This window comes from Magnolia sinica, chromosome 17 (assembly GCF_029962835.1).
Source record: "Magnolia sinica isolate HGM2019 chromosome 17, MsV1, whole genome shotgun sequence".
Taxonomy (NCBI): Eukaryota; Viridiplantae; Streptophyta; class Magnoliopsida; order Magnoliales; family Magnoliaceae; genus Magnolia; species Magnolia sinica.
The window spans coordinates 54,494,568-54,520,432 of record NC_080589.1 but is presented as its reverse complement, the minus strand read 5'-3'; the positions used below and the strand labels follow the sequence as shown (position 1 = coordinate 54,520,432).

General features: G+C 40.2%; 1 long non-coding RNA gene and 1 other non-coding gene across 2 annotated transcripts; both read right to left on the bottom strand.

The window, feature by feature from the left end:
- Nucleotides 1-2,864: 2,864 nt before the first annotated feature.
- LOC131232150 (small nucleolar RNA R71) lies at nucleotides 2,865-2,971 on the bottom strand. The gene has a single exon (XR_009164760.1). It is a non-coding gene; the product is annotated as a small nucleolar RNA R71 (small nucleolar RNA).
- Nucleotides 2,972-11,592: 8,621 nt separating this feature from the next.
- On the bottom strand, nucleotides 11,593-12,266 carry LOC131231384 (uncharacterized). Its single transcript, XR_009164338.1, has 4 exons — nucleotides 12,246-12,266; nucleotides 12,032-12,143; nucleotides 11,778-11,873; nucleotides 11,593-11,700 (listed from the first exon to the last, which is right to left on the bottom strand). It is a non-coding gene; the product is annotated as an uncharacterized LOC131231384 (long non-coding RNA).
- Nucleotides 12,267-25,865: the final 13,599 nt, after the last annotated feature.

The following is a 25,865-nucleotide window of genomic DNA, read 5'->3' as shown; positions in this document are numbered from 1 at the left end:
CCGTCCAATCGACCAATAGGTGGGGCGTAACCCTCACCTAGATGTCCTATTCGTCCCATCATGCACACACATGTAAAAAAAAGATCGAACGGAAGATGGACGGTGGACTGAACCAGCAAGTGGGCCACACTGAAATCTAACCAAAACCATCCCTTCCTGAACAGTTTTTCGTCCTGAATCCAACGGACGGATTGGATTTCCCAGAAAAACAGTGAAGTGGGCTCCGCCATTGTCACAGCGTCAGATGACGCTACTCTGTTTTTGCGTCCGAAAAACCCGGGTTTTCCGTGCGATTCTGGCCCACCATAGTTGATCAGAGGCTTGATCCAAACCATCCATCGTGTATCTCGTCCAGAGATCTCCCAAGGGACGTCATCTACTTGGAAAGAATGGGATGGAAGTGGAAGTTTTCCTTTCCGTTTTCTTGGCTGCAAAACGCCCCTACGCTCCAACCTTGCGTAAATTCATCCTCCGCAGCCTATTCCTTCTCGGACTCAGCCTCTTCACGGCCATACGCACCTGCCTATAAGGGAGGAGGAGAGTGGAAGCTGAGTTCCGATCGGTTTGAGGAGTGGACGAGCAGGCTGGTTTTTGGCTTTGACGAAGGAAGAGAAACGGAGGGTGGTTTCTGTGGTTTCTGCTATCCACGGCTGGAGAGAGAGCAGCGGCTGGTTCTTTTGCTAGGGCTGCTGGAGGAGGAACGTGAGAGAGGAAGTCAAGCAGGGTGGGGACTTAGCATTGAAGGAAGAAAGGAACCAGAAGCATAAAGCGGTTTTTTTTCTCTTTCCTTCTTGTTCTTTTCTTTCCCTGTTTATTTTTATTTTGTTGTTTTAATCAGCCCATTCATGTGTAGCTAATCCTCTTCGCTAGGGCTAAGAGGTGACGCTTGTCGTCTGAGGGGAGAACCGGTGCTGGTGCCGATTGTTTAGCTGGACTGATATTGATTTTTGTTCAAATTAAAAAGGGTACTTTCAGTTATTTTTAAGGGTTTGTTGTGACTGAAATTACAATGGATCTGCGATGATTTTGAGTATTTCTTTCTTCCTTTTGATGCTCATGACGTCAGGAAACCCTGTTGTTCACCATAGTCCCCTGGGCATGGTCGGGTGGCGGAATCCTTCCTAACTTTCATGCATTGTTGATTGGTTGGTAATTAGTCTAATTCTGTTGTTTGCTCTGTCTCCTGGGCATGGTTAGATGATGGAATCCATTCTAATTCATATACTTTCCATCTTTTGAAAACTAGATCAAGTAAGTTCAGTTTGATTTCCATGATTCCTGATGCAGGCAAAAGATCTCCCTAATCCCTACAAGTGGATCCTCTGAATCCCTAGTTTCCTTCCTCTGAATTCCTTAAAGTTTTAGATAACCATTCCACAATTATTCCTTAAATTCCATTTGGTTTAGATCACATCTTAGTCTAGTTCTAGTTCTACTTGGTTTCAGATAACGTACAGGTATCAGTCCCTGTGGATTCGACCTCGGTCTTACCGAGTTTATTACTACATCACAACCCTACACTTGGGGAGTGAACAAGTTTTTGGCGCCGTTGCCGGGGACTGACGGTTACGTTTTTCTGAAATTAATTAGTTTTAGAATTAGGTTAGGATTAGGATTTTACTTACTTTAGGATAGAAGTTTTTATTTTATTTTATTCTATTTTTAGAACTTAACCTGTTTTCCTGTTTTGTAGGATCCTGACATAAGTTCTAAATTGGTAATTCCTTCCTAATCTCTCTCTCTTTCTACCTTTTAGAATTAGGGTTTAAATTTTGAAATTTTTAATTCTAGTATTTTTTTTCTATTTTTAAGAAGCAGTTTATTTTTAGAAACTAGGGTAGTTATTTCCCTTTCTAGAAATATCCTCTAATTTTCGAAACTTTTCTCTTTTGTTTTTCACTTTCTATTTTTAACTCTTTTTAAATCTAATTTGTTTCCTCATTTATTTTTAGGATTTTTCTTTAGAAACTAACCTTCCTATTTTGTAGGCCTTTAAGATAGAAATTTCTAATTTGGTAAGCTCTTTCCCTACTTCCTATCTTTCAGTTCTCTTTTAATAATCTACTTTCTAGTTTAGATCTTTCCTAATTTATTTTAGAAATCTCCACTTTCTTTTAAGAATTCCTTCTTTTAGAAATTAATTTACTGCTATTTTTCTTTTTAGAATCTAACTTATTTTTGTTTTATTTTGCAGGTTTTTAACTTAGGACTTCAATTTGGTAATTTCTTTCCAACTCTCTCTTTCTTTCTAGATTTTCTTTTCCTTTCTTAGGATTAGGTTTTAATTGAGGGCTGCGAGTGTTTTCATGCCCAAGTGGGCCCGTGACAACACTCGACGTCTCTTAACTGAAGGAGGATTGGTTGAGGGGTTGACTATCCATCGCAGGATTAGACACCGCTCGAAATCCCCTGAGTTAACTGAGGTTATGGCTGAAGACCAACCTCCTCTACTTCCACCCAGGGTGGAGGATACCCAAGATGAAAATGAGGTGCAACAGGCACCCCCGCCTCGTACTTTACGAGATTTTCTACAACCGGCGGGAGTGAGTACGCCCTCATGCATGATTTTTCCTGAAAACACAGGACAAATGGACATCAAGCCAGGAGTTATCCAACTCCTTCCCAAATTCCATGGACTTGAATCTGAAAGTCCATATTTACATTTGAAAGAGTTCGATGAGATAATAGCTACATTATGTTTTCCTAATGTATCTGAAGATACAATTAGGCTGAAACTCTTTCCTTTTTCCTTAAAAGAGAAAGCTAAGACGTGGTTACATTCACTGCGTCCTAGATCCATTGGCACATGGAACGACATGCAGAGGGAATTCATAAAAAAATTCTTCCCACATCATAAAACGATTACCCTCAGAAAAGCAATCATGAACTTTGCCCAAAAGGAAGATGAAACATTCTTCCAATGTTGGGAAAGGTTCAAAGATTTGGTCAATTCATGCCCACAACATGGATTTGAAACGTGGCGCATTACAAATTTTTTCTATGATGGACTGACATCTTCCATGCGCCAAATGGTCGAGACAATGTGTAATGGAGAGTTCATTAATAAAGATATCGACGAGGTATGGGACTACCTCGATAGTTTGGCTGAAAAAACACAATCTTGGGACTATTACCCAAAGTCGAACACCACGTCTAGGCCGACTCAATTAAAGGAGAAAGGTGGATTATATCTCTTGAAAGAAGAGGATGATCTCAAGTGTAAAGTGACTACGCTCATAAGGAAAGTTGAGGCCATGGAAGGAAAGAAGGATAAGGTCAATGAAATTATTTGCGGCATCTGTGATTGCAACATTCACACAACTGAAAACTGTCCTACAATACCTGCCTTTCGAGGAGTGTTGAATGAACAAGCCAATGCCGTAAATAATTATCAAAGACCTTTTACTGGACCTAACTCCAACACATACAATCCTGGCTGGAAAAATCATCTAAACTTTAGTTGGAGGAATGGACAAACGGCTACTCCTCCAGGTTTCTTCAATCAAAATCCAAATCAAGTGAAACCTCAAGAGGAACCGGTTCAAAATCCCATACAAGAGCTGGCTCAGGCAATGCGGGGAATTACAGATTTTATGCAAAAGATAGACTCTCGTATGACAGTTATAGAAAAGGGGATGCTTCCTGCACAACCTCTCCCCAATCCTAAACCGCAATACGAGAGTAACGATCCCAGCTCTTCAAATCAAATGGGGCATGCTAAATCCATCACCACTCTTAGGAGTGGGAAGATCATTGATAAAACTCTTCCGGTTAGGCCCGAAAAGCCTCAAGAACCAGAAGAGGACAACAATGATGGATCCAGTGATGCCCCACAAAAAGTAGAACCGGAACTTCTAGAGAAGCCAGTTGCTCCATTCCCCCAACGGTTGGTTTCACCAAAACCTCTCTCTAACTCTCAGGATATCCTAGAGGTGTTGAAACAGGTGAAAGTCAACATTACTCTACTTGATGTCATTAAACAGATACCTTCATATGCCAAATTCCTGAAAGACCTATGCACGACCAAAAGACGGAAAATTATTCAAAAGAAAATATTCTTGACTAAAAAAGTGAGTGCCATCCTGAAGCAAGACGTGCCGCAGAAATTCAAGGATCCCGGTAGCCCAACCATATCATGTGTAATCGGGAACCATCGAATTGATCACGCACTTCTTGACTTAGGAGCGAGCGTCAATCTGATTCCCTACTCGGTATACAAACAGTTAGGTTTGGGTGAATTAAAACCCACCCTAACCACACTACAACTTGCTGATCGCTCTGTTCGTGTACCAAGAGGGATAATTGAGGATGTGTTAGTCCAGGTCGATAGATTTTACTACCCTGTAGATTTTATCATCCTGGACACCGAACCCATCAATAATATGAGCACTCAGATTCCCGTCATTCTTGGTCGCCCATTCCTTGCCACGTCAAATGCAATTATCAATTGCAGGAATGGTATTATGACTATGTCTTTTGGAAATTTGACATTGGAGTCAAACATTTTTTTCAATAACGGCAGCAACTCAGAGGATGATGACGATTTCCACGACATTAACATGATTGACTCTTTCGTGGAAGATACGACACCGCTAACCTTATCCTTCGACCATCTAGAGACGTGCCTGGCCCACTCTCATGATTTTGATGATGACATGATTAGGGAGACGTGCGCCTTGCTTGATACTGCACCGGTACTTGAAGTTAACCGATGGAGGCCACAATTTGAAGAACTACCACAAACTGATGTAGTGCCTCTGCCGTCTAACCTCAAGCCGCCGAAGCTTGACCTAAAACCTTTGCCCTCTGATTTGAAATATGCATATTTGGGTCAAGATGAGACATACCCGGTGGTGATCTCTGCTCACCTGGAGAAAGAACATGAGAGTATGCTTATATTTACTCTCATTGAGCATAAAGGAGCCCTGGGATGGACGATAGCGGACCTCAAGGGAATCGATCCCTCGATTTGTACTCACCGCATATATCTTGAGGATAATGCAAAAACCGCTCGACAACCACAACGTAGACTAAATCCAAACATGAAGGAAGTGGTTAAGGCCGAGGTTCTTAAACTATTGGACTGGGTATCATATATCCTATATCTGATAGTCAATGGGTGAGTCCAACTCAAGTGGTCCCTAAGAAGTCCGGAATCACCATCGTAGCCAATGCCAATAATGAACTCGTGCCAACTAGAGTCACTACTGGTTGGAGAATGTGCATTGACTACAGGAAGTTGAATACCGTCACGAGGAAAGACCACTTCCCTTTACCATTCATTGATCAGATCCTTGAAAGGTTAACTGGTCATTCCTATTACAGTTTCCTTGACGGGTATTCGGGCTACAACCAGATAGAGATAGCCCCTGAAGACCAGGAAAAGACCACATTTACATGTCCCTACGGCACCTTTGCCTATCGAAGGATGCCATTTGGACTATGTAATGCCCCTGCCACCTTTCAGCGATGTATGCTCAGTATCTTTTCTGACATGGTAGGGCAATATCTAGAGGTCTTCATGGACGATTTCTCTGTTTACGGTCCATCTTTCAGCAAGTGCTTGGAAAGTCTTAAATGTGTGCTGAAAAGATGTGAAGAAAAGAACTTGGTACTTAATTGGGAGAAGTGTCATTTCATGGTTCAGAAGGAAATTGTTCTTGGGCATATCATCTCGTCCAAGGGAATCGAGGTAGATAAGGTAAAAATCGATCTTATCTCTAACCTACCTCCACCCAAGAACATCAGAGACGTGCGATCCTTCTTAGGACATGCAGGATTTTACAGGCGATTCATAAAGGACTTTAGTCTCCTCTCTCGTCCTTTATGTAGTCTTCTTCAAAAGGATGCTCCGTACGAGTGGACTGAGCAATGCCAGGAAGCTTTCACCAAGCTTAAGGGCACGTTAACCACTGCACCTATCATGCAGCCACCCGACTGGAGCCTTCCTTTCGAGCTTATGTGCGACGCTTCTGATTATGCTCTTGGGGCGGTCCTAGGCTAGAGAAAAGATAAGAGGCCCTACGTCATTCACTACGCAAGTAGAACTTTAAATTCTGCCCAAGTGAACTACTCGATTACGGAAAAGGAACTCTTAGCTGTAGTGTTCGCCTTGGACAAATTTAGGTCCTACTTGATCGGATCCAAGATCATTATCTACACAGATCATGCGGCACTGAAGTATCTTCTTTCTAAGAATGATTCTAAGCCCCGCTTGATACGATGGATCCTTCTACTCCAAGAATTTGATTTGGAAATTAAAGATAAAAAGGGAGTAGAGAACGTAGTGGCCGATCACCTTTCTCGCCTTAATACCTCTGATTCCCTTGAGGCGACCCATATCAATGACATGTTCCCTGATGAACAGCTGTTCAGAGTCTCCCATTCACCTTGGTTTGCTGATATTGCTAATTATCTTGCTACAGGTGCCATACCGACACAGTGGACTGCGCAAGATAAGAAGAAATTTTTCACCGAGGTGCGCAACTTTTTCTGGGATGATCCTTATTTATTTAAATATTGCCCAGACCAAATTCTAAGGAGATGTGTACCAGACGATGAGCATCAGAGCGTCATCTCCTTCTGTCACTCAGAGGCCTGTGGTGGTCACTTTTCTGCTAAAAAGACCACGGCCAAGATTCTGCAGTGTGGCTTTTACTGGCCCACTATGTTTAGGGACACTCATGAGTTTTGCAAAGCTTGTGAGCGTTGTCAGAAATTGGGAGCATTGTCCCGACGAAATATGATGCCTTTGAATCCCGTCCTTATCATTGAAGCATTTGATTGCTGGGGCATCGATTTCATGGGACCATTCCCCCAATCGTTTGGAAATCTGTACATTTTGCTCGCCGTGGATTATGTCACTAAATGGGTCGAAGCGATTCCGTGTCGAAAGAATGACCATCGCACGGTCATTAAATTCCTAAAAGAAAACATCCTTTCTCGATTCGGAACGCCTCGAGCCATCATTAGTGATGGGGGCTCACACTTTTGTAATAGACCATTTGAGAGCTTAATGAAGAAATACGGTATCTCACATAAGGTGAGCACCCCATACCATCCACAAACAAGTGGACAAGCTGAGATTTCGAATAGGGAGATCAAACACATTTTGGAGAAAACGGTTAACCCAGATCGTAAGGATTGGTCAATCCGATTGACCGATGCCTTATGGGCATACCGTACTGCCTTTAAAACCCCTATTGGAATGTCTCCCTTTAGACTTGTCTATGGGAAAGCTTGTCACTTGCCTGTGGAGTTGGAACATAAAGCGTACTGGGCGATCAAAAATCTTAATTTCAATCTGGACAACGCTGGCTCGCTACGCAAACTTCAATTGAATGAACTTGAAGAAATCCGGAATGATGCGTACGATAATTCGAGAATTTACAAGGACAAGATGAAAGCATTTCATGACCAACACATTTCGCGAAAATCATTCACGCCTGGTCAGAAGGTCCTTTTGTACAATTCTCGATTACATCTCTTTCCGGGTAAGCTTCGATCTCGTTGGACCGGTCCTTATATTGTTGTCACTGTTTTTCCGCATGGGGCCGTTGAGATAAGAGATCCCGACAATGGCAAGGAGTTTAAAGTCAATGGACATTGATTGAAACCATTTGTCGAGAAATTTGATTCAGAGGACATGTCCATGCCTCTGACTGATCCTGTTTACCAGGATTAATCTCCTAGTCTGATGGAGGTATAGGTAAGTTTTCTGTTTTCTTAGGACTAGGGCAGTTACTTTATTTGTCTGGCTGAAGACGGTAAACTTAGCGCTCCTGGGAGGCAACCCAGTTCTTCATTTCATGTCATTTTTTTCATTAGTCAGTTCAATGTTTGTGGGTAACATTACTACAAACCCTCACGAGACTACAACTCGTCCACTAGGGGTAACCTAGGGGTTTAAAGGCTTGTTGCATGCGCTAAATGCAATCGAGAGCACCTGCGAAAGTGGTATAGGTAGGATTTTATTTTTGTTAGTTTTGTGTTACTTTCTCTCTCGTGCTGACCGGCTTCCATGCTGCGATCTCTTGGAAAGTCTCTCACGATTCATCATCCAGGTACTATCTTCCCTTCACTTTTTCTTTACTTTTGTTGTCCTATGCGCATTCCATACTCATATCCTTTACATTGAGGACAATGTAGCTTTTAAGTTGGGGGTGGGAGATTAGGTTACCTAATCAGTATTTTCTTGAGCAAAAATTGTGAAAATTTTTAAAATTTTCTGGACTTTCTAGTGAATTCAAAGTGATTTGACGACCATCTTTGATTTAGAATTACAGGATATGGAATGTTGGTGATTTACTGCTCTTGGATTCAGTTGCTCGTTAGATTTCACAGTTAAGTTTAATTATTAATCCATGATTAGAAGTTGTAAACATTGATTGAGTCATGATTTCACATGTCACATCTCGCTTACACATTAAGATTTCAGTTTGAAACTGAAGGATTAATTTGGTGATCAGTAAGCATAGAAGGAACCAACTTGAACAATTGCCCGTCATGATCAATTAAAAGGAAAAGATACCGTTGAAAAAGGTCAGGCAAAGAATCTTCACTATAGGTTTGCTCCTTATAGGTGAGGACTTAATCCCCTTCTTGTTTTTTTTTTAATCTTAAAAAAAAAAAAAAAAAAAAGAGCTGAAAGAATGAAAAGATGATCTTTGAGGCAAGCTTTGGTTATTATGAATTCTCTTGTTGGTTACCAACGATATCCTGAAATAAAGAATTGAATATTAATGTTGAAAGTTGGGATTACACTTTACACCTGTGGAACTCAATGTTTAGGATTATTCTAATTAAGGGACTAATACTTTGAATTTGGTTATGAAGTTTATCGTGTGTTTGAGTCTAGGAGAGAGTAAGGCCCAACATTCATGAATTGTTGAATTCTAAATATCTGGATTGTTTTCCAAAATCACTTGAGTTCATAGAAATTCTCCTGTAATTCTCAACTTATTTTTCGCATATTTTGCTCGGGACTAGCAAAATGCTGGTTGGGGGTTGTGTTGAGGGTCAAATATTGCATATCAGACCCATTTAGTGCATGGATTTACAAACATAATACCGTTTAATGGCTGATTTAATCGCGTTTGTAATGTAGGGTGTGTTTAAGAGCCTGGACTGAAAATGGTGGTAAATGCATGGATTTGACGCTCCAGAAGCACCAAGGCAAGGAACGGACTCTAGAAGACCAAGAGCGACGGAATTATACACTAGGGGTCCAAGAAAACCGAGAAATTGAAGCTCAAGTGACCTAAAAAGTGTCCAGAATGCAAGACCATAGGGTTCCCACCATCTGATCAGTTCAAAACTCCATACGTGGCCTGAAGACCATAAATGAACCGTGCACGTGAAATTTCAGCTCCTGGATCACTGTGGAAGTAGCCCAACGGACAGATCAACTCATTTAATCATTATATGGGGCCCGCCTGCTATCAGGATACGCTTCAAATTTGGTCCCCACGGTTAAGATAAGATGGAGCAACGATTGGATGGATCGGATCTCTGGTATACATCACCATAGGACCCACACAAGCAGTGCATGTGCACAGCTTGGACAGGTACCGTCGCGCACCACATGAATTCATATCGGTCAGCATTGCGCTGACCGATGAATTCCGCAAGAATATCAAAGACGCAACAGCGTCTTCGACGTTGTTTCCGGGCGTTGATTGTGGGCCCCACCCATCGGGTATTATGATAATCTGGACCGTCCAATCGACCAATAGGTGGGGCGTAACCCTCACCTAGATGTCCTATTCGTCCCATCATGCACACACATGTAAAAAAAAGATCGAACGGAAGATGGACGGTGGACTGAACCAGCAAGTGGGCCACACTGAAATCTAACCAAAACCATCCCTTCCTGAACAGTTTTTCGTCCTGAATCCAACGGACGGATTGGATTTCCCAGAAAAATAGTGAAGTGGGCTCCGCCATTGTCACAGCGTCAGATGACGCTACTCTGTTTTTGCGTCCGGAAAACTCGGGTTTTCCGTGCGGTTCTGGCCCACCATAGTTGATCAGAGGCTTGATCCAAACCATCCATCGTGTATCTCGTCCAGAGATCTCCCAAGGGACGTCATCTACTTGGAAAGAATGGGATGGAAGTGGAAGTTTTCCTTTCCATTTTCTTGGCTGCAAAACGCCCCTACGCTCCAACCTTGCGTAAATTCATCCTCCGCAGCCTATTCCTTCTCGGACTCAGCCTCTCCACGGCCATACGCACCTGCCTATAAGGGAGGAGGAGAGTGGAAGCTGAGTTCCGATCGGTTTGAGGAGTGGACGAGCAGGCTGGTTTTTGGCTTTGACGAAGGAAGAGAAACGGAGGGTGGTTTCTGTGGTTTCTGCTATCCACGGCTGGAGAGAGAGCAGCGGCTGGTTCTTTTGCTAGGGCTGCTGGAGGAGGAACGTGAGAGAGGAAGTCAAGCAGGGTGGGGACTTAGCATTGAAGGAAGAAAGGAACCAGAAGCATAAAGCGGTTTTTTTTCTCTTTCCTTCTTGTTCTTTTCTTTCCCTGTTTTTATTTTATTTTGCTGTTTTAATCAGCCCATTCATGTGTAGCTAATCCTCTTAGCTAGGGCTAAGAGGTGAAGCTTGTAGTCTGATGGGAGAAACTTTGCTGGTGCCTATTGTTTAGATGGACTGATATTGATTTTTGTTCAAATTAAAAAGGGTACTTTCAGTTATTTTTAAGGGTTTGTTGTGACTGAAATTACAATGGATCTGCGATGATTTTGAGTATTTCTTTCTTCCTTTTGATGCTCATGACGTCAGGAAACCCTGTTGTTCACCATAGTCCCCTGGGCATGGTCGGGTGGCGGAATCCTTCCTAACTTTCATGCATTGTTGATTGGTTGGTAATTAGTCTAATTCTGTTGTTTGCTCTGTCTCCTGGGCATGGTTAGATGATGGAATCCATTCTAATTCATATACTTTCCATCTTTTGAAAACTAGATCAAGTAAGTTCAGTTTGATTTCCATGATTCCTGATGCAGGCAAAAGATCTCCCTAATCCCTACAAGTGGATCCTCTGAATCCCTAGTTTCCTTCCTCTGAATTCCTTAAAGTTTTAGATAACCATTCCACAATTATTCCTTAAATTTCATTTGGTTTAGATCACATCTTAGTCTAGTTCTAGTTCTACTTGGTTTCAGATAACGTACAGGTATCAGTCCCTGTGGATTCGACCTCGGTCTTACCGAGTTTATTACTACATCACAACCCTACACTTGGGGAGTGAACACACTCTGTCCCAAGCAAATCCTTGGCTACCAACTCCTGAGTAGGCGGTTAACGACCCATGTCTTGATAAACAGAAATGAATGGCAAAATAAGGTAAACTTTTAAGCCACTGCTATGAAGAACAATGGCAGGAAAGGAAGAACCCTAAGGGTGGGAGGCACTCGTCAACATGCCATCTCAATATGGAAAATCCACCGTGGGTGCTTGTATTAGAAGCAGACTAACATCTTACAGAAAGAATGCACATGAGGGCACTGGGGTGGAGTAGGAGTTGGCTCCTTCTCGAAAGTAGTCTCATCTTGTTGCCACAAGCACCACCAAATTCATAAGGTTCATCTACATTTGGATCCAGAAAATTGAAGCCTCATAAACCAAGAAAAAAGAGCAATAGACCTTTTCTTCAGGAAGTAAAGTCACTTGAGCAAAAACCTCGTCAGTGTCCAGTTCGGCCTATCCATGAAGGAAAAATAAAACACATAAATAAAAAGTGAAACCCTAATCTCAGGCGAAAGAGATCGAGCCCATACCTTCAATTTTACATTGATCACCTAGCAAAGGATCTTCCATGGGAGATCATAAACAGGCATTTGTTGATCGGCAACCTGATTTGTGGACGCCTCGACCTAGCTCAAAACTCGAAAAAGAAAATCATAATCAAACCCTAGGCAAACCAAAAAAAAAAAACCCCAAAGCCCTTCGAGAAATCCATTTCCGCAAAACATGTAGTAAAACTGACAACAATAAATTAGAAAAATCTGAGACATGCTCGAAGAAAAAATACCTGCTCTATGTGGCCCTGTGGAAAATAGAATACTAATTCTCCTTGACGAGGAGCAGTGATGAGCAGACCAACACAGGCATGCAAAGCTCAGTATAAAGAGCATCCTCCAAATCTAAAACACATTGAAAAACTAAAATCAGAACCATATCTCCTCTCAACGTGCCTGAATTTGAACCTTGATGTTCAGATGTCCAGCTAAAACTGTCATATTTACCTTTTCCATACGCTAGCGAAGCTGAAATGCTCTTCCTCGCCATTCCACCATTGTTTGGTTCGATGCAGCCGGAAGAACTCTCCCCAGGGACGTTTCCCCTGACATAAACATCAGAAGACACCATTCCACCATCATTCGGTTTGATCCTCCTTCCTTTAAAGCCTCTTCTCTGCTTTTGGCTTCTTTTCTGCAGGAGCTTCTCTGCCTCTCTTCTGTCGACTTCTCTACGATGGGCTTCTTCTTCGGTGGCTTCATCTCGGCCTTGGGTGTAATTGGAGAGAAACTTAAGATTGTGAATTTGAAGAAGGATTTGGGAGAGTAGAGGTGAGCAATCGGAATGAGAAGAAAAAGGAGAGATAATAGGGTGCGTGCAAACTTTTAGGACCATTCCACATAGGAATAGGTATGGTGGAAGACCGTTTCTAATTAGGAACGGCTTAAAACCGTTCCTAAAGTAAAGGGGTGGCCATACCTCCCTAGTTAGGAATTTTGGTGCAGGGGTTGGTGCTGCATAATAAAAATGCATGTGCATTCTTTTGCATATGGGTTTGCAAATTAAGGAACTCACATGATTAGGTTGTAAATTTGCTAAACTTTTTAAAGAAACCATTCTAAGCAATAACTTACCTTAGATTTTATTATTAATAAAATCTAATCTAATTGTCTCGGAATGCTGTCGCAAAAAAAAATGTGGCCGAAACCAATGGTTCTCATGGTAAGCTTCTCACACCTAATAGAAATGGATAATGGCTAATTTCATAAATGACTTGTTTCTTATTATTCAATATTTAAATATCTAGAGTTGAGCAAATGATATGTATTATTGAATCATCTGAACTTGTTCGACATCTTGTTTTTAGTTCATATCCATAAAGTTATTATAAATTCACATGGCTCTATTTCGTGTATTTGTTTGTCATGGACCATTTCTTTTAGTCCTCTGCTCTCTTTTCTATTGCACAACAGTGTTTGGATGCACGAATGAATTGAATCCCAACTCTCTTCTATTGCTGAACATTGCATTTGGATGCATAAATGAATTGAATCCCAAACATCCAGTTTGATCAAGAGGAAACGACAAGAATAACAGTCTCTTCGTATTCATAATATGTTGGCCTTCAAATTGTAGGTACAATCTCTTTTATGTCTACTTTGAAAATAATGTAATTGCGTTTGTGGCCTAGATTCTCAGTTTAATTCTAAAGAAACTATGATTTGGTTTTTTATTTCACTTTTTTCTAGCATTGTTCATTCTTCTCATGGATCTTAAAAGTAAAATACAGTGCATGTGCAGTTATTGGGTACAAATGTACAATAGAATGCAAGTGCAGATATTGGGTACAAATGTACAGTAGAGATCAGTTTCAATGGATGCTAAAGGTACAACTTCTTAGGATATAGGTGAGGCAAGGATTGGTTACTGCTCACGAATAAAATCATGTTAAAATACTTAGCTAGCAAGTTCAAAACTTCAATCGATTACCTAATTATGATGATTCATCATGAGTTCGAAGAAATGATGAACTGTTAAGTATCATCAACAACCTTTTTGGTCCTATTCTAAAGGTTTGCTATAAGAAACTAGAGTTCCAACTGGAATGGATCTGTCTTTTTTTAATGCATGATGTAAGTCTTGAGATACGTTAGGGGTATCTTCTCTGAGGGATCCCACTTGTGGCCCCATCACATTGTCTATTTAAGCCTAGCAAAACCTGATTGACTGGAGACAAAATCACTTGGACATTTCCAATTCCAGCAATAGAGGGAGGGTAATTTGGTTCAATTCTTATTATTTCCTGTTGTGTGTTCCAAAGACATACATCATGTTAAGCCCCACTGAGTTTACTCAGTACACTAGTGTACCAAGTTAGTATTCAATCCCCTTAATTCCCTTTTTGAAGGGTGTAAGAAATCGCGTGTGCTTGAGGAACTTGGGGATGCCTAAGTCAATGAATCTGGTGGTCTTAGTTCATCTTAATAGACAAATCCACTGAGTCCGAAAATCCTCCTGACAGGTAAATGTTATATCTGCTGAATTTTTAGCCTAGCAAGATAAGAAATGCCCAAGTTGGGAACATGACTAGTCATGATGGGTTAACACAAAAGTTGAGTGAAAACCTCACTGCTAGAAATGATAATAACGGAGAAAGAAAGACTTGTGAAAATCACCTCCAATCCAACCATGTTGCATTAGTTGTGAACTATTAAATACAAAATGAAAATAAAACACCATGTCAAAGTGAAAGAGGTTAGAATAATTGTCATGAAAGCATGTTATCTTCTAAATAAGTGAATGAATCCTTAGTTACAACTCAAATGGGGTTTTGGGTGCAGGTGATTAATTTTCTAATTGCTAGTGGGGGAGATAAAAAATCCTTTTAAGAAGCCTATCTATAAAAAAGGAATCTGCAAACTAAATAAACGCCCATAAATACAAGATAAGGGGCCTTTATATATATATATATATATATATATATATATATATATATATATATATATATATATATATAAACCTAATAATAGTTAGCGATTACGAGTCGAACGACACAAAACCCTCAAAATTGGACCAAATTACACTCAAACCCAAACCCACTGACAATAAAATCAAAGCAGAAGATGATAATCCAAACATCAAATTCAAAATTCAAAAAAATAAACATGGTCCCTAGTGGGGTACACAATAAAAACAATAGCTAATCCATGATTTGAAGACCATCAATAATTACAAATCAACGAAATTGATGCAGAACCAAATGAAATAACCACAAGGAATACTTCCTAGTTTCTGACAGAGATTATCAAATCAATGAATCATTCAAAATAAATTATTTCCTAGAATATTACCTATCAACAATTTTCCCAATTTCACCACCCAGTGCATCTACCTCATGTACCAGTTGAGATTTTGTAGGGCCACCCACTGCAAGATTGCAAGGATGGAATTCGATAGTTCTTGAGAATTTTGATTCGAATTGAAGATAATATGAAGATGCCGCTCAATCTACAATAAAAAATGTCAAAAATCCTCCAGAAGATGTCATTCAATATAAACTCAATCACTGCCATTGGGAGGAAACCTCATCCTAAAACCCTAATTTCCAGTAGAAGCATGGGAAAAGAGTGTGAATCAGACTAAAAGCCCTAAACCTAGGAGGAAGGGAGAGAGGGTAGGGAAGGGAAGGGAATGAAATCAAGGGTAGAGAGGTATTGTGGTGAAATGTCATTGTGGTGTGATTTCAACTAAGATTTGTACCTGTTTGTAGTGAGTAAAAGGACCAAATTTGGCGGGACCTGGTGCTCTGCTTGTGCAGGAAGGACAAGCACAGCAATTGAGGTTTTCGGTTCGTGCTAGAGGATGGTCGAGAGAGAGAGAGAGAGAGAGAGAGAGAGAGAGAGAGAGAGAGTGAAGGAGAGGCCATTATCCAGCAGTCGGTCTTAGTTACCGCTAGCTATTCTTATATTTGCCAATGATAAGTGTCGGTAATACTTATATTTCTTATAGTCTATAATGCTCATTGAAGGGAATATAAAGGGAAAGCAGAGAGAGGAAAGATGGAAGAAACTATGGGTAGTGAGATTGCTATTTGAAGCTGTGTTAGTTTGGCTCAAATCATCACAATTACGAGTCACCACTAACTCTTGCAAGTTGACATGTGCAGAGAGTTAGAATTACCCAAAAGTGTAATTAACATGACTCTACACTCAACTAATGTAACCCAAAGTCCAAAGGATCTGGCTGCAAGAGGAGAAGGAATTAGGCAACCTCCTTGCCCATTATTATCAGTCTCCAAATCAACCAAAAAAAAAAAAAAAGGAGAAACTTTAGCAAATTTCAATGCATCAAGGGAAAATGGTTGCAATCGATGTTAAAATGCCATTAGAGAAGAAAATAACTACAAAAAAAGGAAATAATTTTTAATATCCCGTTCAACTTGATCATGTTAAAATGCCATTAAAAATGCTATTCCCTATTCATGTCTTTTTACAGTAGTTTTTCTTTTTAACTACTTTCACATCTCTCTTTGACTGTCATGACACTTAAGGACCTATGCTCGACTCTGACCCATGCTTGAGCTTGAAAAATAAAAGATGGGCGTGTTCAACCGAGCTTGGCCAATAAATAAACACTTGAAGAACAAAATAGCAATCTACATTTAAGATGCACGAAATAAAAATGGGCACTTGAAGGAACAAAATGAACAATCTACATTTAAGATGCATTGATTACCCAATCATGAAGTAGAATGGCATTTTCCTTAGACATAAGATGTACACAAAGTTTGGTAGAACCAGGTCGAACCAAAATGAATTCGCCCAAGCCTGACTAGGTAATTCAGCTGGCTATGCATGAAAAGACCAAATTTGGCGTACATACCAAGCTAATAGGTCCAAGCTTGATCAAAAGCCAGATGGGGCTCATACTATTGGAAAGTTGCCCAACCCATTATGACCCTTAGCCACAACCACGTATGAGAAATATCATCTTCATCATCATCTAAGCCTGATCCCAATTAATTGTGATCGTCTAAATGAATAATGTTTCATCATTCCACCCTATTAAGGTCCAAATCTTCAGTTAGACCATAAGCCATTCAGTCTCTTTTAACTACTTCCATCAACATGCCCATTGCCCTTATAAGCCTTTAAAGTGTACCAACTCACTCCTAACCATCAGTTTTTAGTCTTGGTAGCATATAGCTAAACCATCCAAGTCTACTTTATTGTTTTTTTCTCCAATCTTCCTTTACCATAATAAAATAATTTCTGATTTCAAAACAGCCTAGGGTTTTGATTGCAGCAGATCACCAAAGTGACAAATATGTGCAACATCTAGGCCATTCATCAAATGGGGCCTACCATAAAAGTGTCATGGTGAAAAAATCAAGGTGGTCACATCATCAGGTAGAACATTTCATTCCTTATTGTTACAAAAAATACAATGAACTGCAAATGTCACGCCCATACGTGGCCCATTAAATGAGCTCGGACAGGCCAGATTTTTGGCAGATCGCATGTTCATGTACCTAGATGACGAATCCAGACTGTCGCACATGTGCGCTAATCTGGAACATGTGTTGGACACAAAACCCTCAATTTCACACGAGTATAACAGGGTTGTAGATCTTGCATCCCTTGTTACCACTGGTTGGACGACAATATCTTGTTCTCAACAATTACTACGTCGGGAATTTTCTTTGGAGATTTTCAAATTTTAATGATTTTTTTGGAAATCTTCGTCCAAAATAAAAATTGCATATTTATGGTAAATTAAGAAATATATTTAAAATTTGGACAATATCCTTAACGTTTTACCTTTTTTTTTAGTTAATATCAAAATAAAATTTTAATATTTTAAAATTTGCCAATATTTGGAACTATGGGTATAATTTCATAAAATGCATTTGTTTTTTAAATATTATCAGATTTTCAAAACCTAGACCATATTTGCCGCATTGGTTACATGGAAGTTAGTGAACAATCATTCTCCCAATACCATCGAAGACATCTAACGTTTGCTTGTAGCCTTGCCAAGCGCCTCTGGCTGAGGGGACCTTATCAGCAAACATGGGGCTCGAATTTTTTGAAGATTGGTATCCATCAAAATCAAACACCTTCATGACACAACACTTAGGCCATGAGGGAACTACCTAACCCAAATCTAATACTAGCATTGAATGATGCAATCAAAAGCTGGCCATGAATAAATGATGCAAGAGGCATTGTAAAACCTCTAACGATTGGAACAAAATCTCAGTTGCACAAATTTGGGTTGCTTCACATGGACACAATGGTCTCACCCCCATTGAGAAGATTGTCTTTTCAAGACATATGGACCATGAAAAGGACTTCAATCAAATAATGACAAGGATTTAGATGAATTGATGGGCATGTGGAGGTTTTGGACTAGGTTGAGAGCCACTTTGTAATGGTAGACGTTGATGATACCAGCCGTAGAGATTTGTTGTTATCTATAATTGAAAAATAATCAATCACACTAGTTCTGCGACTAGGATAAGATACGCATACATGATCAAATTAATAAACATTGGGGATCAAACATTTATCTTGAGTCACATGACATTGAAGTGCAAGGCCTTGGCTTAGAATGCCCGAACTTAAAAGATGAATGATCGTGATGGCCAGTCAACATCTCCACCGTTCTAGATCACCCCCTTGGTTCACATTCTCCTTATTTCTCTCCTATGTGTTATTGTAGGGAGGAGGCGTCCACCGTTTTTCTCTTTTTGCACATTAGAAAGGGCAAAGAGCACTATATTTGTAAGCTTGGTTCTCATTTTCCTTTATAAAAATCAAATCCAACGAGAATTCATTTTTCCCTTTACCATTAGCTCATTAAAAATAATAATAATAATAATAATAATAACAGAGAGAGAGAGAGAGAGATTGTAATTTCCTTGAATTGAGGCCTTCGTCTCATATAAATATATATATATATATATATATATATATATATATATATATATATTAAAATTAATAAACATTGGGGATCAAACATTTATCTTCAAACTTAAAAGATGAATGGTCGTGATGGCCAATCAACATCTCCACCATTCTACATCACCCCCTTGGTTCACATTCTCCTTATTTCTCTCCCATTTGTTATTGTAGGGAGGAGGCAACCATCGTTTTTCTCTTTTTGCACATTAGAAAGGGCAAAGAGCACTATATTTGTAAGCTTGGTTCTCATTTTCCTTTATAAAATTCAAATCCAATGAGAATTCATTTTTCCTTCTACCATTAGCGCGCGCGCGCGCGCACACACACACACACACACGCATATATATATATATATATAAAATCAATTGCGATTGGATTATGGATTGGATTATGGATAACCAAGAGGCCATTATTTCTTTTAACAAATCTTTGTAATTTCTCTAGATTGATTGTAGTTTCTATTATGAAGATCGATTGTAATTATCATGGATTGAGGCCTTCATCACACACACACACACACACACACACACACACACACACACGGGAAAAGGTTCCATGCGGTCGAGCTCATGGGAACTTTCCATAAGGTCGAGCTGTGTGGGCCCCACCGTGATGCGTGTCGAACATCTTGTTGAGATATGGAGTCACATCTGGAGAGGGCCGCTCGACCAGTCAAGGCCTGGCTTGACTCAAAGTCCAGCGAGCATCAGTTTTTTGGGTCCATGATGCTCGACCGATCGAGGCCCTTGCTCGACCAGTCAAGGGTCCGCTTGACCAGTCAAGGTTACGTAGATTCGTTTTGCATATTTGATACGGATTGCAAAAATTTAAGTCGATTTCGCAAGGGTGCGAAAGGAAAGTTGCCTAAACTATAAATAGGGGTCCTAAGGTTATTCTAGGATATAAATGGGAGTTATTCTAAAGTGTGGAGAAAGGGTTTTCTCTATACATATAAGGAAAAAGGTTAGTATATTGCTTGTAATCTCGCTTTCTTCATAGTGGAATTTTGCACCCGTGGTTTTTTACCCTTGTTTGGAGTTTTTTCACGTATATCTTATCTTGTAGTTTGTTTGGTATGCTTTGATTCACTTCTATATTATATTTCTTTCTATTTATCATTTGTAGGTGAGACCAGAGATTGGATCTCGGTTCACTGTGTTGTTGGCGTGCTGCGCAACAACTGGTATCAGAGCTATTAGTTTAGTTCTATTGGGAGCGATGACGGAAGAAGGGAAGACTAGAATTGAGAAGTTTGATGGTTCAAACTTTGCTTTCTAAAAGATGAAGATGGAAGATTATCTGTATTAGAATGACCTCTATATTCCTCTAGGGGGAAAAGAGAAGAAACCAGAAAAGATAACCGATGATGAATGGTCTTCATTGGATCGGAAGGCTTTAGGAACGATCCGACTCTCTTTGTCTAAGACCGTCACCTTCAATATATCCAAGGTAAAGATCGCAAAAGAATTAATGGAAGCCCTATCTACGATGTATGAAAAACCATCAGCATCCAATAAGGTTCATCTTATGAAACAACTATTCAACATAAAAATGTCAAATGGTGGGAGCGTGGCTGAAAATCTAAACGAGTTCAATACAGTCATGAGCCAGTTAGAATCCGTTCGCATTGTTTTTAAGGACGAGGTCGAGGCGTTATTGATCTTGTCCAATTTGTCAGACAGTTGGGATGGTTTGGTGATTGCTTTGAGCAATTCTTCAAGGTTGACAAAGCTGAAATATTATGATGTAGCCGGTCTAATTCTCAGCGAAGAATCTAGAAGAATGGCATCAGGAGTTTCTAGAAGAATGGCATCAAGAGTTTCAGGGGATTCAGGGAATGCTCTAAACGTTGAAGGAAGAAGAAGATCACTAAACAAAAAAGGCAATAAACACAGATGTTCTAAGTCGAGGAAGAAGTCCAAAGGACCGAAAGACAAAGACGGGTGTTGGCATCATGGCAAAAAGGGGGCACATGAAACGTGATTGCAGGGCGCTTAAGAAATAAGAAGGAAGCTCTCAAGGCGGAAAGGATTCAGTGAATTTATCTGAGGAGAGTGATACAGAGGCGTTGATCTTATCTCTTGATGCGATGAATGAGTCTTGGATCATAGACTCAGGTGCTTCGTTTCATGCTACTTCGTGTAAGGAAGTTTTGCGTGATTATATATCAAGTGACTTTAAGAGAGTCTACTTGGGTGATGATGAGTCGTGCAGTATTGTTGAAAATGAAGACGTTCATATAAATCAGAAAGACGGAACGACTTTGAAATTGAAGAATGTCAGACATATACCGAGTTTGAAATGGAACTTAATCTCAGTGGGGCAGTTGGCCGATACCAAATATGTAACAACATTCACTAGTAATTCCTAAAAGATCATAAAAGGTGCCTTGGTGATATCTCGAGGCAAGAAGGAAGGAACTTTGTATGTGACTTTAGGATCGTGTAGTTCACTCGTAGTCGTAACAACTGGAGTGAATGGGCAGTTATGGCATCAAAGGATAGGACATATGAGTGAGAAATGGATGAAAGTGCTATTGTCAAAAGGTAAGCTACCAGGGGTGAAGTCTATTGACTTGAAATTCTACGATGACTGCGTGTATGGCAAGCAAAAGAGGGTAAGTTTGAAGAAGACAGGACGCGCTCTAAAGACGCATCTGTTGGAGCTTGTACACACTGATGTGTGGGGACCGGCACAAGTATCATCTCTTAGTGGCTTAAGTTATTTTGTTTCTTTTATTGATGATGCTAGTAGAAAATTTTAGGTCTATTTCTTAAAGCATAAATCTGATGTATTTGATGTAATTAAGAAGTGAAAAGTATTAGAAGAAAACGAGATAGATAAAACAGTAAAATGTCTCAGATCAAATAATGGGGGAGAGTACTGTGATAAGAGGTTTGAGGAGTATTGTGCAACAAATGGAATCAAACATCAGAAAATGATTCCAGGAACACCGCAGTAAAACGGTGTGGCTGAGCGCATTAACAGGACCATCCTTAAGCGCACCAAGAGCATGAGGTTACATGCAGGGTTGCCCAAAACATTTTGGGCAAATGCTGTAAATACTGTCGTATATCTCATCAATAGAAGTTCCTCAGCACCAAAAAAAATGTGGACTTGGAAAGAAGTGAACCTTTCACATCTTAGAGTATTTGGTTACACTTCATATGTTCACATTAATACAGAGCATAGAAATAAGTTGGATGCGAAATCCAAGAGGTGCACGTTTATAGGCTACGGGTAGCATGATTTTGGCTACAAGTTTTGGGACACAGAAAATAGAAAAATCATTAGAAACAAAGATGTAGTCTTCAATGAAAAAGTGATGCATAAGGATAGTGTGTAGCAAAACAAGGCTAAGGAGAAAGAGTTCGTAGAGTTGGAAGAGTTATCAGACAAGAGTGTTACAGCGCCACAAGATGATCATGCACAGGAGCATTATGAGGCAGAGCCATAGACACCAGTTGTGAGGAGGTCTACTCGGGAGAGGAGACCCACGGTCTGATACTCACCCTCCTTACATTATCTACTACTGACAGATAATGGTGAACCAGAATGTTTTGAAGAGGCATTACAATCAGATACACGGGTTAAGTAGGAGCAGGCCATGGATGATGAGATGGACTCTCTTGAGTCAAATCGTACATGGGAGCTAGTCACTCTACCTAAATGTAAGAAAGCTCTTAATAACAAGTGGGTTTATAGACTGAAGGAGGAGCATAATGGTTCAAAACGATACAAGGCTAGATTGGTTGTGAAAGGGTTCCAACAAAAGGCAGGTATCGACTTCATCGAAATATTTTCACCTGTGGTGAAAATGTCTATGATTCGTATGGTCTTGAGCATAGCGGCTACAGATGACTTACATCTAGAGCAGTTAGATGTTAAAACAGCCTTTCTTCATAGGGACCTTGAAGAAGAGATATATATGCATCAACCGACACGATACATGACACCAGGAAAGAAGAACAAGGTGTGTAGACCAAAAAAGAGTTTATATGGCCTAAAGCAGGCCCCGAGGCAGTAGTACATGAAGTTCGATAGTTTCATATCGGGAAACGGTTTTAGGAGATGCCATGTAAACCATTGTTGCTATTTGAAGAAGTTTGATATGTCGTACATCATCCTTCTTCTATACATTGATGATATGCTTGTGGTCGGTTCAAGCATGAAGGACATCTCAGATATCAAAAGACAACTGTCTAGAGAATTTACCATGAAGGATTTAGGAGCTACAAAACAAATCCTAGGCATGCAGATAAAGCGTGACAAGAAAAACAAGAAACTAATTTGGTCATAAGCAGAGTACATAACCAAGGTACTTGATCGATTCAATATGGGAGGTGCTAAGCCGGTTAGCACTCCATTAGCCAACCACTTCAAGCTTTTAAGGAGCAAGGTGTAAAGACGTAGGACTACATGGCTAAAGTCTCATACGCGTCAGCTATTAGGAGTCTCATATATGCTATAGTGAGCACGAGGCCAGACATTGGTCAAACAGTGAGAGTTGTTAGCAGGTTCATGAACAACCTCGGGAAGGAACATTGGGAAGCTGTGAAGTGGATCCTCAGATACCTGTTAGCTGGTAGGTACTATGGATCTAGGGTTGTGCTATGGTGGATCGAAAATCAAGCTACAAGGCTACATAGATTCAGATTTGCCAAGAGATATCGACAACAGAAGAAGCACTACCGGTTATGTCTTTACTCTAGGTAGTACTGCAGTCAGTTGAGTCTCTCAGTTACATAAGATAGTATCTATCAGTACAACGGAAGCAGAATATGTTGCAGCTACAAAAGCGTACAAAGAGATGGTGTGGATGCAAGGTTTTATGGAAGAGTTGGGTAAGAAGCAAGCAAATTGCAAGCTGTACAATGACAATCAGAGTGTAATACACTTGGCTAAGAATTCAACATTTCATTCAAGGACTAAGCATATTGACATCAGATATCACTTTATACATTCGTTACTAGAAGATGGATCGATTGCTCTGGTGAGAATCCTGCGAATATGCTGACTAAGGTAGTCACACGAGAGAAGCTGAAGCTTTATTTATCTTTGATTAGTTTTCAAGCTTAACGATGGGGAGGTGGTGCACTCTAAATGTAGAAGATGAAGGTTTATGGTGATGTGTCTCCAAGTTAGAGATTGTTGAGATGTGGAGTCACATCTGGACAAGGCCGCTTGACCGGTTGAGTGGCCCACTCAACCAATCAAGGCCTGACTGGACTCAAATTCCAGCAAGCATTAGTTTTTTAGGTCTGCGGTGCTCAACCGATCGAGGCCCTTACTCGACTAGTCAAGCAGCCTACTTGACCAGTCGAGGTTACGTAGATTCATTTTGCGGATTTGATACGCACGACGGAAATTTGAGTTGGTTTCTCAAGGGTGCAAAAGGGAAGTTACCTAAACTATAAATAAGGTTCCTATGGTTATTCTAGGGTATAAATAGGAGTTATTCTAAAGTGTGGGAAAAAGGGTTTTCTCTATACATCTAAGGAAAAGGTTTGCATATTGCTTGTAATCTCGTTTTCTTCATAGTAGAAGTTTTCACCCGTGGTTTTTCCACGTATATCTTGTTTTGTAGTTTGTTTGGTATGCTTTGATTCTACTTCTATATTATATTTCTTTCCGTTTATCATTTGTGGGTGAGACCGGAGATAGGATCTCGGTTCACTGTGTTGTTGGCGTGCTGCGCAACACATCTACCCCATCAGTCAGATGCACCATTCCATAGTGGTTCTTGGGCTTAAAAATTAGGTCAATCCATGACTTGTGTGGGCCACACCATATACAAAAGTTGAGAGCGGTTACCCTCCATTAAAACATTCATAATCAATTGTTGAGCCCACCGAGATGTGGTTCACAAATCCAGCCCATCCATTATGTGTGTCCCACTTGGATGAGGAGTTAGACCAAGTTTTAAATGCATCCAAATTTCAGGTGGGCCCACCAAGAGCTTTTATATGTTTTAGGCATGTCTTCACATGATTTTAGATGGTATGGCCTACCTGAGTTTCGTATATGGTTGATTTATAAGATATCCCATAATTTAAAGGGGACCCATCAAATGCATAGTGTTGATGGTTGACACGCATCACAATGGGGCCCACACAGCTCAATCTCATGAGAAGTTTGCACGAGCTTGACCGCATAGAACCTTTTCCCATACATATATATATGGGAAAAGGTTCTACGCGGTTGAGATATATATATATATATATATATGGAAAAGGTTCTATGCGGTCAAGCTCATGGGAACTTTCCATGAGTTCAAGCTGTGTAGGCCCCACCATGATGTATGTCGAACATCAACACTGTGCATTTGATGGGTCCCCTTTAAATTATGGGATATCCCAAAAATCAGCCATATACGGAAATCAGGTGGGCCATACCATCTAAAATCATGTGAAGACATGCTTAAAACATATAAAAGCACTTGGTGGGGCTCACCTGAAATTTGGATGTGTCTGAAAGTTGGTCTGACCCCTCATCCAAGTAGGACACACATAACGGATGGGCTGGATTGGTGAACCACATCTCGGTGGGCCCAACAAATGATTATGAATGTTTTAATGGAAAGGTAACGCCTCTCAACTTTTGTATGTGGTGTGGCCCACACAAGTCACGGATTGACTTGAATTTTAAGCCTGAGGCCCACCATGGAATGGTGCATCAAATGCACGGTGTTGATGTTCGACATACATCATAGTGGGGCCCACACAACTCGACCTCATCGGAAGTTCCCATGAGCTAGACCCCATAGAACCTTTTCCATATATATATATATATATATATATATATATATATATATATATATATATATATATATATATATATATATATATATATATAAAACCATTTTTCTTCTTCTTTTCCACTTTCCAACAACTTTTTTTCTTCCTCTTTAGTTTTCTTTATTATTTTGAATTACCTCAACATAATTTCTAAATACAATAGCTAAATCATTGTCGGCCTACAAGTTTTACCTATGTTGTCAAGATGTGAAGAGAACCATAACAATCCAATTACATGGAAAAGTGACTTTTCCCCCTTTTCGGGTGGAGATCCATTTGCTAGGATCCGGGCTTCAATCTTGCTTGCCTTACCTTAAAAACCTGCCACAAAATATTACCCTTATGCCCAACGCCCCTTATCATT